This window comes from Panthera pardus, unplaced genomic scaffold (assembly GCF_024362965.1).
Source record: "Panthera pardus isolate Hobbes unplaced genomic scaffold, ASM2436296v1 HiC_scaffold_17, whole genome shotgun sequence".
NCBI lineage: Eukaryota > Metazoa > Chordata > Mammalia > Carnivora > Felidae > Panthera > Panthera pardus.
The window spans coordinates 46,811,216-46,825,674 of record NW_026526732.1 but is presented as its reverse complement, the minus strand read 5'-3'; the positions used below and the strand labels follow the sequence as shown (position 1 = coordinate 46,825,674).

The window sequence follows — 14,459 nt, the reverse complement described above, 5'->3', positions numbered from 1 at the left end:
ATGGCAGTCTCTGTGACTTCTTTGCATTTGGGGATTAGAGATAAATTTAGGGACATTATACTTGCACTGGATAATTTCAGTCTTCCCTATAAATTTGAAAGATATATCACTGTCCCAAAGTATAGGTGATAAAGGAAGAAGTGAATACTTTTGGAAAGGGGCAAAAATCCACAGTATCAACAGCAAGGATTTTACTAAAGAGTCGACTGGAGATGAGTGAGTGGGTAGATATGCAGAGGTAAGATAGAAGTTGATGCCTCAGGTTTATAGTTGGGATTGAGGTAGAATGAACACCTGGTCCCCCTCCCCTGCCTCATTTAACTCAGGAATTGCCTGACAAGTGGTCATCTAGACTCCACATTCATTTAGGACTAGACCTGAGAAGAAAGTTTACAAAATGAGATTAGTACAAAAGGAGTTTTCTCCAGCATCCAGCTCAACGAAGAGAATGCCATCAGGTTTGACCAAAAGAAACAGCCAGGTGGGACCTGGCTGTGAGCAAGATTGGGTGAAATGGGTAGGGCAGATATGAGAGGCATATGCATAGATTAGGAGATGTGGAGAATGGGGCCAGATTCCCAGATGCTAAAGATAGTATGAAATGTAGACAGTCAAGTCAACTGTATATTCACCAAGATATCCAGTTAAGCATGCATGACCTTGGACGTACAGACACAAACGTTAAATATCTGGCCATATTATAGGCTCTGACTTGGGGTATTTCTGGCAGGACACTTTTTTTTTTGGCCTGTGGATCAGTGGCCAGTGCTTATTCTTTTCTGCCCAGTTATCAGAGTCTCCAGCAGTTTAGTAAAGCTTTTCTTTTCCTTAAAGATTGTTTCCTAGCAGTAACACTTTATATATCTATAGAAACTCACCATAATAAGATATTTAGCACAAAATAACAGGAGTGGTATAAGTGTACAAGAAATAATAATTCATTAGAAAGCATCTTTATTCTTTTAAATTCTCCAGATAAAAGAAACGTCAGCAGTACAGGAAATTTTTTTTATTTGTAAATAGCACTAATAAAGCCCTTAGACCAAACCATTAAATAATAATAATAATAATCTTTGGGAATATAGTTAAAAGGAGGGACATGAAGGGAATCACTCTAAATTTCAAAACAGAACAACCTCAGTGAAAGTCTTAGCACCAAGACAACTAGCCAGTGGAAGGAGAGGCCTGCCCGGTCTGGGCAGGAGTGGATGGGAAAAGTGGTGGAATGTCTAACCCCATGTAAAATGGGCTGAAAGTTTTGAGGTGGCGTTTAGAAAAAGGCTCTGAGAAAAACCCATGCAAACCATCCATGGACTGTTGGGAAACCAAATGAGATCCTCTGGGTGAGGAGTGAGATCTGAGGTGGGCCAGGCACCTTAACAAGGACGTGGCAAGACTTAGGGGCACAGCAGTACCTCTCACTTATAGTGTGAGCTTTGTGCTCAAGGGAGGGTTGAGAAGGCAGCAGCTATGGTGCCAGCTGTCAGTAAACCGTGATCATTGCCTTGCGTAACCTTGAAAGGGTCAAGGTTGTAGTACATTTTACCTCCAAAGGGTTTGTCTTGGTACACAAAGAATTTTATTACTTCTCTATATGTAGTTATGTTTGTATAGTTATATGATTATATACATAATTATCCCTCAGTTTTTAAAGGTTTACATCTTGACACGTTAGTTCAGTAAATTCAGTAAATGATCTTTGCATGTTTCTTAAGAGCTGGGCACTCTTCTAGGTGTTAGGGATATAGCAGGAAGCAAAGTGATCCCCTGGAGCTTAATTCTAGAGGGAGGAGCTAGGCACATAAAAGAAATAAGTAAATTATATGGTAGATTAGAAGATTATTAGTGCTATAAAGAAAAAATAAAACCCGGAAGGGAGTTAGGGGATGGTGATGATTGACTTAAATAAAATGAACACAGCGAACCTCACTGAGAAGGTGACATTGAACAAAAACTTAAAGGAGGTGAGAGAGCAAGCCATGTAGATATCTGGGGGTAGCGTTCTAAGCAGAAAGAACAAGCACACAGATGCTGAGGAGGGAGCGTGTTCCATGTGTACCAGAAGAGCAAGGATGCCACATGGCTAGAATGGGGAAAGAGAGAAAGAGCTGTAGGTTGTGAAGGCAGAGAGGCAATGGGGCCAGGCCATGTTGTATCTTGAGAGCAATTGTAAGCACTTTGGTTCTTACTCTGAATGATGGGGAAGCCGTTGGAGGGTTTTAAATGGAGCAGTGACATAATCTGAATTGTGATCGAACAAGGATGGCTCTGGCTCCTGTGTTAAGAATGGCCATTGGGAGGTAAGGGTGAAGTCAGGCAGACTAGTTTGGAAGCTTTTGCAGTGATTCAGGCAAGACATGGTGTGGCTTAGGCATTATGGCAGTGGCGAAAGTGTCTGGATTCTAGGTATATTTTGAGGATGGAGTCAACAAAATTGGCTGATGGTTTAAACATAGAGACAGAGTAGGTAAGGGAAGGAGCGGGAGTTTGGGCCTGAATTGCTGGCAGGATTGGTTGCCAATAACTGAGATGGGCAAGTCCTGAGAAGACAGTGCCTGCATCTTTGGGTTAATTACATGTATGTATCATTGTTTCACAGACCAAGTCTGTGGTATTCTGAGTTTTGATTATGATTCATGAGAGGACATTTGGAAAGTACTCAGGGATTTTGGTGCCAAAGAACTATGATCTGTGAGACAAAAATGAGAATCAAAAAAAGTACATATAAAAATGGTTGAGAATGTGAAAGGCAGTAAAAAGAAAAAATTAAATTTTGTCATTGGTGAGTATTTGAAGGTTGGAAAAATTGAAGAGTGCTTGAATATAAGTAAGGAATGAAAAAGAACTTTAAATATAGCGAGAAAAACATCACTCTGCAGTATATACTCAGTAGACATATTCATGAATGTATATACGTATCCAGTAAATGAAATTTTAATTTTGATTATGCTGGAATTATGGGTTTGATGCCAGCAAATTACTTTCCCATGGAATTCTTTTAAGCTTTTTGCCTAACTTCTGTGTATTTCATTTTTTTTTTAAATATTTTTAAATATTTATTTTGGAGAGAGAGAGACAGACAGTGTGAACAGGGTAGGGCCTGAGAGAGTGGGAGACAGAATCCAAAGCGGGCTCCAGGCTCTGAGCTATTAGCACAGAGCCTGATGCGGGGTTCGAACTCACGAACCGCAAGATCATGACCTGAACCGAAGTCCGATGTTCAACTGACTGAGCCACCCAGGCGCCCCTGTGTATTTCTTTTTTTAGATACTACCTAAAGCTTTCAGGCGGTCTGTAAGTACAACACTGTATATTCTGCTGTGTCCTGTGCTTCAACTGCAACATCCTTGGACAGAGACAGAATCATTTTCCTGGGGAGAAAAAATCAGCAAAAGTTGAGTGAAAAAGAAGATTTGGTGAAGAGTATCACCACATTTTCTAATGGGGCAAAGTGTGTGGCAAGACTTTCATGATTCTAATGGGAATTTAGATGATAGGACTAAAAAGAAGGTTGGGTGGGGGCTTCCCGCTGACCACCATTGGGCCCAGTGATCCACTAGAAAGTACTCACAAGAAGCTGTTTTAATCATGAATATGGTTTAACAAAGCCAAAGATACAGATTAAAATCAGCAAAGGGACATGGTACATGGGGCAAAGTCCAGGAGACACCAGGCACAGGCTTCCAGGTGTCCTCTCTCAGTGGAGTTGTACTCTGGCAACAGTATGGGACAACAGGTGCAAAGTGTTGCCAGCCAGAGAAGCTCACCCCAGCTTGGGGTCCAGTCATGTAGACGTGCAGCACCGGCTTGGCTGACTTCGGCTCTTCAGACTCTAGCCCCTCAGAGCAAAGATAGGAGTTTGTCATAAGTCACATTGTTAGTACAAACCATCTGGTCATGCTGGTACTAGATGGCCTGAGGCCTCAGGTATACAAAGGCTTTTTATCAGGCAAAATATTACAAAGGCTCAGAGCTCATCTCCTATGAGCCAGACAAGGGCCAATCCTGAAGACAGGCCTTTCTTAGAAATTTTGTAGGGTTTGAGCAACAGGCCTATTGAGTTAACCCATTCCTGCATAGTGTGGTAGGGCTTTGAACATGGTATTAGTGTTTCTTAGAGTCATTATCATTAGAGGGTAAACCTCTAGGACCTGATCTTGGAGGAGAATGATATAAGGACATACCCAAAATATACAGTCTTAGCTAAATTCATAAATGAGTGAAACTAAGTAGATTACACATGAGAGGTTAAATGTGTTTTGTGGTACTTAGCCTGAGAATCTATAATTGATGTCATGACTCATTCCACAGAAGTTTGCAGATACAGAAGTTTACTAGAAGAATGAACCTGCAGGTACATGTGGTATTGACTACGATCAGGGAAGAGGTGGAAAGGAAGAAGGTAGCCCTGAAGTTAATGTCGAGGCAGAGGAATTGGTTCATTCAACTCTGGAGAAGTTCCATGAACTGCTGTCTGCAAGCTGGAGCCGAGGAAGGCTGGTTGTGCAACCCCAGTCCAGGGACAGGAGAAGGCTGATGGCCCAGCTCAGGCAGGCGGGCAGACAAGAGAGCAGGAGAGCGAGTGTGCACACGAATGAGAATGAATTCTCCCTTCCTCTACCTTTTTGTTCGGTTCAGACCCTCAGTGGATTGACCGAGGCTCAGCCACATCAAAGAGAACAGTCTCGTTTACTTGGTCTACTCAGATGCTAACTTTTGTGGAAACCCCATCACAGACGATCCAGAAATGGCCAGTCAAGTTGACATATAAAATTAACCATCACAAATGGTAAGAAAGGAAGTCACATACCTAAAAATCAAAGGGGAGCGTTGGTCACAGAATTAAAGGTAGTTTTATCCACAAATTCAAGGAATTACATTATCAACTGAAAGTTAATGCATATTGCCATTTAAGGGAAGTAGAAAATGTATTTCAATCAAACATAGATTTTTGAAGTTGTATTTAGGTTTAGAAGTGATTCTTTTCATCTTTTAAATTTCATCAAGACTGGGGTTTCTATGTTTAGGGTGTTTTTCTGACTGTAAACACATGTGTCATTATGGTATATCTGTAAGCTTTATCTCTCTATATAAATATTGGTTGATGAAGAAATTGTGTTAGATTTGAAGATTTCTTTTCTTCTCAGATGTGTTCAGTTACTTGGAATATGTCGCCTAAAAATTGTAAATGTGCAGTTGAGCAGGAAGGAGAAACCTCTTGGCTTCACATACTTTATATTTGTCAAAATATTTTGATATTTTTAGGCTCCTGATGACTCTGCAAGATTCTGAACACACAATGCATTGTACCTATTTTAAAAATAACATTCTTCGTGTGTTAGTTCTGTGAGCGTTTCCTCCTGCTGTCATGGCCCCCTTGCTCTCTCTCAGTTGGACTGACCTTGGCAGTCTCATCGATAAGAAGATGATGACTGCTAGCACTTACAGAACACCTCCTAAATCCTAGACACCCTTTTAATGTTTTAAGTAAATCAGCTACTTAAAGGTCACAGAAACCCTATGGGGAAGGTATTATCCAGTTTACAGAAGAGAAAACAGGGGCATAGCTAGGGCTGTGGTGGTGCTGGGATTCATTCAGACCTTGGAAGTCTGGTTCCAACTTGTGCCCACAGCCACCAATCATGTTCTTTCCTTTTTTTTTTTGAGAGAGAGAGAGAGAAGGTGCAAGTGAGCGAAAGCCAGATTGAGAGAGAGAGAGAAAGAGAATATACCAGGAGGGCAGAAAGAGAGAGGGAGGAGGAGAGAGAGAGTAGTGGGGCTCACCTGAAACGGGGCTCAAGCTCACCCTAAGCAGGGCTCGAGCACACCCGGTGTGGGACTTGAACTCACGAACTGTGAGATCATCATCTGAGCCAGTCAAATGCTTAATGACTGAGCCACCCAGGTGCTCAGCCACTAATCATGTTCTGAGGTGAATGGTGATGGACAAGTATTTTGGGGGAACTCTTACCAGAAAGTGGTAAATGCTTTATAGGTGTTATTTAATCTCCCAACTGTTATATGACACAAATACTATTTTTATCTTCATTTGAAATAAGGGACTAGGTTTTTAGATAGTTATAGTTGACTTGTCCAGAGTCACAGAGCAGTAAACCAAGGCCACTCTGATACCCCTCTTAGCCACCTCACCAGTCTGCCGTCATCAATCTATGGCAAGAAGAAAAATTGTATTTTAGTTTTCATGAGTATTTATGGTTTAGTTTAATTGTTATTTGAAGCTATAAGCAGTTGCATTCAGCCATGGGCTTCGGTATCTTTATCTTCCTTTCTATGCTTTATATTTTTAGCTAGTAATGCCAGAAGAGTGTTTTCATGGTTAAAGCTGTTGCTGGGAAGGCCATAGGTGGTTTTTCATACCCTTCCAGGAAAGCTTTGATTACTTACTGTTGAGAAAAATTTTGGAAAAAAAAAAGATTTTTAATTTTCTTTTTGGACCAGGTATAGTCAATAATCAGTTAAATAAATTATGTTGGACTAAGGGAGAATTCTATTCATCTTTATTGTCAGAGTAATGTAAGCTCTGAAGTTAAAAAAACACAACTCAGAAACATCATTTTCTTAGATTTTTATCCTATAGTTATTAAGTGAAGAGCATAGTTTTTCTTGTTTACATTTTTTTGGTTTGTTTTTTGTTTTTTGGTTTTTTTTTTTGGAAAGAGAGAGTATGTGAGCAGCGGGGAGAGGGGCAGAGGAGGGAGAGAGAATCTTTTTTTAATGTTTATTTATTTTTGAGAGAGAGAGAGAGCACAAGCAGGGGAGGGACAGTGAGAGAGGGGGACAGAGGATCTGAAGTGGGGTCTGCACTGACAACAGTGAGCCTGATGCAGGGCTTGAACTCACAGCTCAACCGACTGAGCCACGTAGGTGCCCTGAAAGAGAGAGAATGTTAAGCAGACTCCACACTCAGTGCAGAGCCTGGTGTGGGGATTGATCCCACAACGCGGGAATCGTGACCCCAACCCAAATCAAGAGTCAGTGACTCAACCAACTGAGCCACCTGGGCACCCGTCTTGTTTAGTTTTTACCCCATGCCTAGGATGGTTCTTTGATTTAATAGCTGCTCAATACATAACTGAGTTAATTAATTAATGTTTACAAGTAATTCTCAACCCCTACATGGATATTCCAGTTGTGGAAAAAAGTGCATTGGAAAACTTCATGTTCATAAGTTACTACTTCTTAAAAGTTTTGGAATACCAAAAAGAAATACAGTTAATTATACTCAGCATTATATTATTCTGAAAATAGTATCAGAGTAAAAAGTTCTGAAAATACTGTAGGACATGGCATTCCAATACCATCATTAAAATCAATCAAGGGGTGCCTGGGTAGCTCAGTTGGTTAAGTGTCCAACTTGGGCTCAGGTCATGATCTCATGGTTCATGAGTTCAAGCCCTGCGTTGGGCTCTGTGCTGACAGCTCAGAGCCTGGAGCCTGCTTCGGATTCTGTGTCTCCCTCTCTCTCTGCCCCTCTTCTGCTCGCTCTCTCTCTCTCTCTCTCTCTCAAAATTAAATGAACGTTAAAAAAAATTTTTTTTAAAGAAAATCAAAATTGTAATGAAGAGGTACCAATTAGAAGATGTCCAGTTGTTAGACTGCTAGATAAACTACAACTGACTTATAGCTTAGAAAATAGAACCGTTTGGGGACTCCTGGCTGGCTCAGTCAGAGGAGCATGCAACTCTTGGTCTCAGGGTCATGAGTTTGAGCCCCACAATGGATGCAGAGATTACTTAAATAAGTACAACTTTTAAAAAAGTATAACCATTTCATTTCCTCTTTGTAAGCAAAATTAGCTACTTTAGTGTTCTCCCAAGTGATTTGTAGATCCTCCACCACACCTCTACCCTGCTTTCACTTTGCCTCCGTGAAAGTACAGATTTTACTTTCTTTCTATTTTCTGTAAGACAGCCATGCTCTCAAAAGCTGGATCTGACTTATTCACTTACTTATTTAGGTAATACCTTCATTTATTTGTTTTTTAAAGTAAGCTCTATGCCCATCATGGGGCTTGAACTCACAACTCTGAGATCGAGAGTCACGTACTCTACCGACTGAGCCAGCCAGGTGCCCCGAAAGCTGGATCTTAATGGTTCTTAGTTTTGTAGTAAGGTGCACCAGGCAGACAGAACTCTACTGCTAAATGATGCCTTCAGTTTGAGAACCACTAAATTACTTACTCAAGTAGCCCTCTGGTGAATGGGATCTGGAGCCTTCATTTTAAACATAATTTCGGTTAACCATTCTCACAGAAGAAAGTTATAGTTATCATTGTTGGCCTAAGAAAGAAGTGAGGTCCAGATTATATTGTGAGGAAATGTGTTATCTTCACAAACACTTTCCTGGGGACAGTGTTGGACTGCACAGAGCTGCACTTAACTTACAAACCTAACTTCAAGTTCCTCCAGTGTTGAGCATGAAGGTGATGTGTGCCATGATTATACATGGTGTGGTTTTGCTGTGTGGGTTCAGGGTTGTAATTACTCCCTCAGTAGTGCGTGTAAATTCTTAGGGGTTCCATATGCTGTAATTTCATATCGTGGATTTTTGTTTAGAAATGACTTTTTGGGGAGATATATTTCATTTCATCCTAAATAAGGAAAACAATAAGCCCTCAGTAAAAGGAACTTTCAATTTGATTAAGAGCCCTTGGTTTTTAAATTTTTCTTTTTTGGCTGAGTCTATAGGCTTTACACATCAGGGAGTATAATTTTAGGGAATGATTGTATAGTACCAAAACCATATGTTTTCTTAGGATTTGATGTATGTAAGAATAATGTTAGATTTATTTCACTACAGAAATTTATGAAGGACATATAAGGTTTTATTTTGATATTGAGGTAAAATTATTTTTCAAAAAATTATCCAAATTATGCATTTAATAAAAATTGAAATAGACAAGTAAGGAGAACCTTAAAAATATGTACATTCCGTTAGTTAAAAAATCCATGGAAACAGTGGAGTAGTGTGTGTGAGACCACAGCAAGTTGTTTCTCAAATACTTGGAAATAGGTTTCTCTGAGAGTTAAATCCCAAAATAGATCAGAGAGGGAAATGTGCGGCTCTGTTACAATACGTTAGTGCTCTCAGGGCATCAGAGTTGCCTAAAACCCAATTAGAGGCCTAAAAATGAGGGAACTTGGTTTTCAGTGGAAGAACACACGAGAAAGAATTGCTGACTTCTACAGTGTCTATACATTTTCCAAGGAAGAGTGTTCTGTTGTCTGGTCAGCAGGACTGCTTTAGCCCTTCATGGATATGGGCACATCCAGTTCTACTGTGGGAGGTATTTGTCCTAATCACGTAACTAACTGACTGCTGGGCCCATCCATTGGCTTGAGCAAACTGGAGCCAGTACTCTTGAGCTGAGCTTGATGGGCTTGGTGGCAGGAGCTGTGGGACATGTATATTTTGCTCTTCTTTCCTAAATGATTCAATTAAAAACTTTTTGTTCTTAATGATATCCCAAGGGCATCTGTGATATATGCTGACAACACAGCATCCTTTCAAGCAAATTATGCTCCTGACTGGTTGAGTTACCCCAATCCCAGGGCCTCTCCCCCAGCAATTATCTAATAATTTTACTCCTTGTGTACATTTCTGATGAAGTCAGAAAATATCTCCCAATCTGACTGATGGTTGTATTTCTTATGAATGAATGCACTGATATCCTGGGAGAGAAGGGTTTTAGTTTTATTATCATCAGATAGCACATCCCAGGATGATCAGCTGGAATACTGATGACATTGCCTGAGCCAACAGCAGACCCTTGAGGTTAGGGTCTTATCAACTCAGGCAGTGGCAACAGATGTCTCCCAAGTACTCACGCATCCCTTCAGTCATATAAATTTGTTACTAGGAAACACTCCCCAGCCAGAGATTTTCTTTTCTAGTCCCTGTTATATACTGGCCCTTTTGAAAGAATACAGTAAGAAGCAGTCACCTTTTATACACCAAGAATTACAGACCTTGGGAGGCAGTCAAACTCAGATAATCATTTATTTAATCATTATTCTTTTCTTTGAGGGCCAAACCCCTGCCCAGTACTTAAAAATCTCAAGGGTTATATTCATTTTTTTCCAGTGAGTATTGAGCGAGCTAATGAAATATGTGTTAGAGTCGGGAGCATTGTGTTTGAGTTTCAGCTAAGTTTCTAACAAGCGCTCGACCTTGCTCAGTCAGTTAATATCTGTGATTCTCCTTCTTTTGCTCCTTTTTCTTTCAAAAAAACTTTTATGGATGGATTAATATAACCTTGCATGCCCCAAACTTCTTCCCTTTTATTAAAAATATTTATAGAGCTCTGGGGTGCCTGGTGGCTCAGTCGGTTAAGCGTCTGACTTCGGCTCAGGTCATGATCTCAGTTCCCGGGTTCGAGACCTGTGTCAGGCTCTGTGCTGACAGCTCAGAGCCTGGAGCCTGTTTCAGATTATGTCTCCTTGTCTCTCTCCCCACCCTCAAAAATAAATAAACATTAGAAAAATTATTTATAGAGCCCTTCCTTCATGTCAGGTTCTATGTGAAGTGCATTACATAATATTTAATCACTCTGTGAAGTTGGGATCATTGATGGATGAGAGAATGGAGACTTTGAGAGCAGGAGTCAGTTGATCAAAACTAGCAGACAGCAGAGCAGGGGTTTATACTCATGTCTGCCCAGCTCCAGGCCCGGTGTTAATCATAATGTAAGAGTGTTTTTAATCCATCTTAATTTGGGACATGTTTTACTTTCTACAGGGTAATCCCAGTCTTCAATCCTTATACTTTCTACATTTTCTGAAGCCAAGGAAATTGAAAGACCTTTTGTATCATCATGTGTTTCATTTATAAACTGTCCCAGACCATTTGGAAACCTTCATTTTTGAAACTCGATGTTACTAGTCTAGTTTCTAGTTCTTTTTCTTCTCAGCATATTCTTTCTGTGCTTGCTTTGTGTAAGGATGGCAAAAATGGAACTTTTAATGTCACTGAATATTGTTAAAAATTTCATTAAAGAAAAGAATGTTGGCTTAGCATTTAAGAGATTGGGTTCTAGTTTTGCCTGTAAGATACTGTTAGAGTATCAGTAGACACCAACTCTAAATACTGTTTGTAATATTAAGTTATCATAAAGTAAAAGATCAAATGTGTGAAAAGCATTTTACACAAAATTTCTCTGTGTGTCAGTAACCATAACAGTTGCAGTGGATTGTTGGAACCAGGATTAAAGCAAAATAATTTTAGGCTTATTGTTGCTTTGTGAGGACCTACTTAAAATAATTAGAATTCAGGCATCTTCTTAGACACCTGTTGTGTTATTTGGCTTGGCCTAAGCATAATGTCAAACTTTGGACTGCTACTGATATAAGCAGGGTGGAGATGATTAAATTGCTGTCTCAATTATCTGGTAGTGACAGGTTAATTCTTAAATGACTACAGTATATTATAGTCATTGATTAGGTCAAAATTTAGGAATGTTTTGCTTTCCGAGCTGTGTTGAGTGAGACAAAAGAATGGGAAGAAAAGCTGGATAAGGAAAGTTAGTGTGTTATAGGAGAAGAGAAAGACTTTTAGGGGAAATGAGGCTCAGGAGAGTCATTCAGAATTATCCTGAGAATTGGAACTATGGGTAAACTGAAATATTAGCGGCACCTGCTAAGGGTTGCTCGTGATTTTGCCGTATTGAAAATGCTATGCTCTGAGCTGGGCCAAATGCAGCCTGAAGATTGAAGGGAGTTGACAGTGCTCTGCTGTGTCTGCAACACACTGAACTGGGGGGAGAATGGCTTGAGAGATCATCCACAGACCTCTGAAAGTATAGACTTGTCCAGCGTGTGTCTGTGTGTGAATGAGTGTGTGTGTGTGTGTGTGTGTGTGTGTGCGTGCGTGCATGTGCGTGCATGCGTGTGTGTGTGTGTGTGTGTGTGTGTGCTCTGAGCTGTCAGCCCACAGCCCAACACGGGGCTCGAATTCAGGAACTGTGAGATCATGACCTGAGCCAAAGTCGGATGCATAACATACTGAGCGCCCTAGATGCCCCCGAGTTGTCCATTCTGGTAAACTCAGTGGCCATTGTTTTACTCAGCATTTCAACATCTTCCAGTAGTCATTCAGCTATCACCTTCAACAATTTTTGCCTTATCTATTTACTTTTTTTTAATATAAACTTTTAAACTTAAATTTGTTGTAAATAGGAATTTTATATCTGCTGTTAAAACTTCAGGTTAGATGTACTAGTTATAGTTTTTCCTAACATACATTGAAATAAGTTGGCATAAAACCTGTCCATCTGTGGTCTACCTAAAATTATCTTCAGAAATGCTCCTTTCATGTTATTCCAACTCTTCACAGAGTGGTACACAGAATGCTGAAGGTAGAAGTTTAAATATATATATATTAAAATAATTTTTTAATACGTATTTATTTTTGAGAGAGAGAGAGAAGAGAGACAGAGAACACAAGTCGGGGAAGGGGCAGAGAGAGTGAGGAGACACAGAATCTGAAGCAGGCTCCAGGCTCCAAGCTGTCAATGCAGAGCCTGATGAGGGGCTCGAACCCACGAATTGTGAGATCATGACGTGAGCTAAGGTCAGAGCTTAACCACCTGAGCCACCCAAGTGCCCCCCAGAAGGTAGAAGTTTAAAGAGGAAACCCAAAGACTAGAAATAGGGGCTTTTCAATGGAATTTTCTAGACAGACTTAAGATGGTAGACGTCTCCTTTTAGGTTATCAGCCTCAGTAGTTTGGGTTAGGCTTTAATTAGGTTTAATTTCTTTCTTTTTTATCTTTCTTTCAAAATTATTTTTAGGCTGCAGGAGTTTCTAGGCCTTGTAAATAGTTTGTTTCCTCTATAAGTTTCCTAGCAGAATTTTTTTCTGAAAAATTCTAAACTTGCTTTGGCTTCAAATAAGGGGGAATAAGGTTTCTCCTTTCTCATTTTTAGTGATGATATCTACTCTGCCAGTCCTAAGCCCAAGGGTTAATTCAGTTCAGCCAGCATCAGGAGCTGCCTTTTCCTCGTCAAGTACAGTGTTAAGCCCTGTGATACAAAGAGGAAGCTATGGTCCCACCTTCTGTGAGGCACAGCATATAAACCGCCAGAATAGTTCCATGTGATACAAGGATGTGCCAAATACAGAAGAAATGAACTCTTTGGATAGGTCAACAAAGGCCTTAATCACCGGGAGAGCTGCGAAGGCTGGGTGGTTGAGTGCAATGTAATAAGAAGGCAACATAGTCTGTGACACGATGAACGCTGTGGTCCTTTCTTTTCAGGCAGTCTTTGTGATTGTTCTGTGGAATTTCTGTGGGTTCTGCATTGGTCCACATGGTATTCCAACAAGAATTAATGTCTTAAATGTGTGGTAGGTAGCTCACAGCCTTTCTGCCCTCATACCCGCATGTGAATTTGAAGCAATAACTAGGGAACTTTCAATAACGGTTGGCATGTTGAGATGGCATCATTCCCAAAACAACATCTTAATGAGGTTCTGTGCTTCAGGAGCAACTCTTCTTGTTTAAATACACTTAGCCATGACCTACGTAACTGGACGCAATGTGGCAGAAGTGCCTGGGATCACATCGTGAGTCCTACATTGTAAGGGATCCTCTGGAGCGCCCCACTACCTCAGTAACTCTGGACCTGGGTAGGAGGATAGTATGGATAACAGGAGGAGGAAGAGAATAAAACCAATCTGCCTGTAGCTACGTTTAGGGAATGTTGGTGTAGGATCTAAGACAAATTCTAGTCTCCCAGTGGGTTCTTAGCCATCCCTCCAAAATCCAGCACCTCACAAACACCTAGAACGTGAGCTACACATTCAAAAATGAGTAGTTGAGAGAAGATCTTCAATTAAGCATCAAAGGAAAAACTCCTAATCCATCTTCACACTGGGTGCCTAAAACCTCCACAGTGTTAATTGCATTGGTAACTGCATCCAGCCTTAGACTTTGGGGGATTTAACATACGCAGGCTCTTGTTTTAATTGTTTGCACGGATATTCAATGAAAAAGAGCAAAAAATAAGCCTCGGAGTGGAGGTGGGGGCAGTGGGGACTAAGCATGACTTCAGACCCAGCCATGTCTCTGTGTTGCCAGAGACCACACCCCTCCTCAGACATAACCACAGAGGACTATTTCTTTTGGCCAGGCCTCTGACCTTGAAGGGTCTAGCCAGCCGCCGTGAAGCTTTGGGTGCTAGACATAATATGAGTAGATTCCAAGAGTTATTTCTATTTTATATATTTTATTTAGCATGGCTATACCAATTTTTTTTTAATTCATCACAAGTTCTACTCTTGAAATGCATCTAAAATGCTTTGCAAAATTGCTGCCATTGAATTTCATACATATAGTCTAAAACACATTCAGAAATATAAAGAATATTAGAATTAATGGCAGCGTCCATAAGTGATGTCATATTGCCTTTTTCTTGGAGATACAGCAAGTTGAGAATGTGG

The 14,459-nt window shown here is 40.4% G+C and overlaps 1 protein-coding gene across 3 annotated transcripts in view; it reads left to right on the top strand.

The window, feature by feature from the left end:
* Positions 1-14,459, top strand: part of DSE (dermatan sulfate epimerase) — an 80,700-nt gene that overhangs the window by 11,960 nt on the left and 54,281 nt on the right. The window lies entirely within an intron of this gene.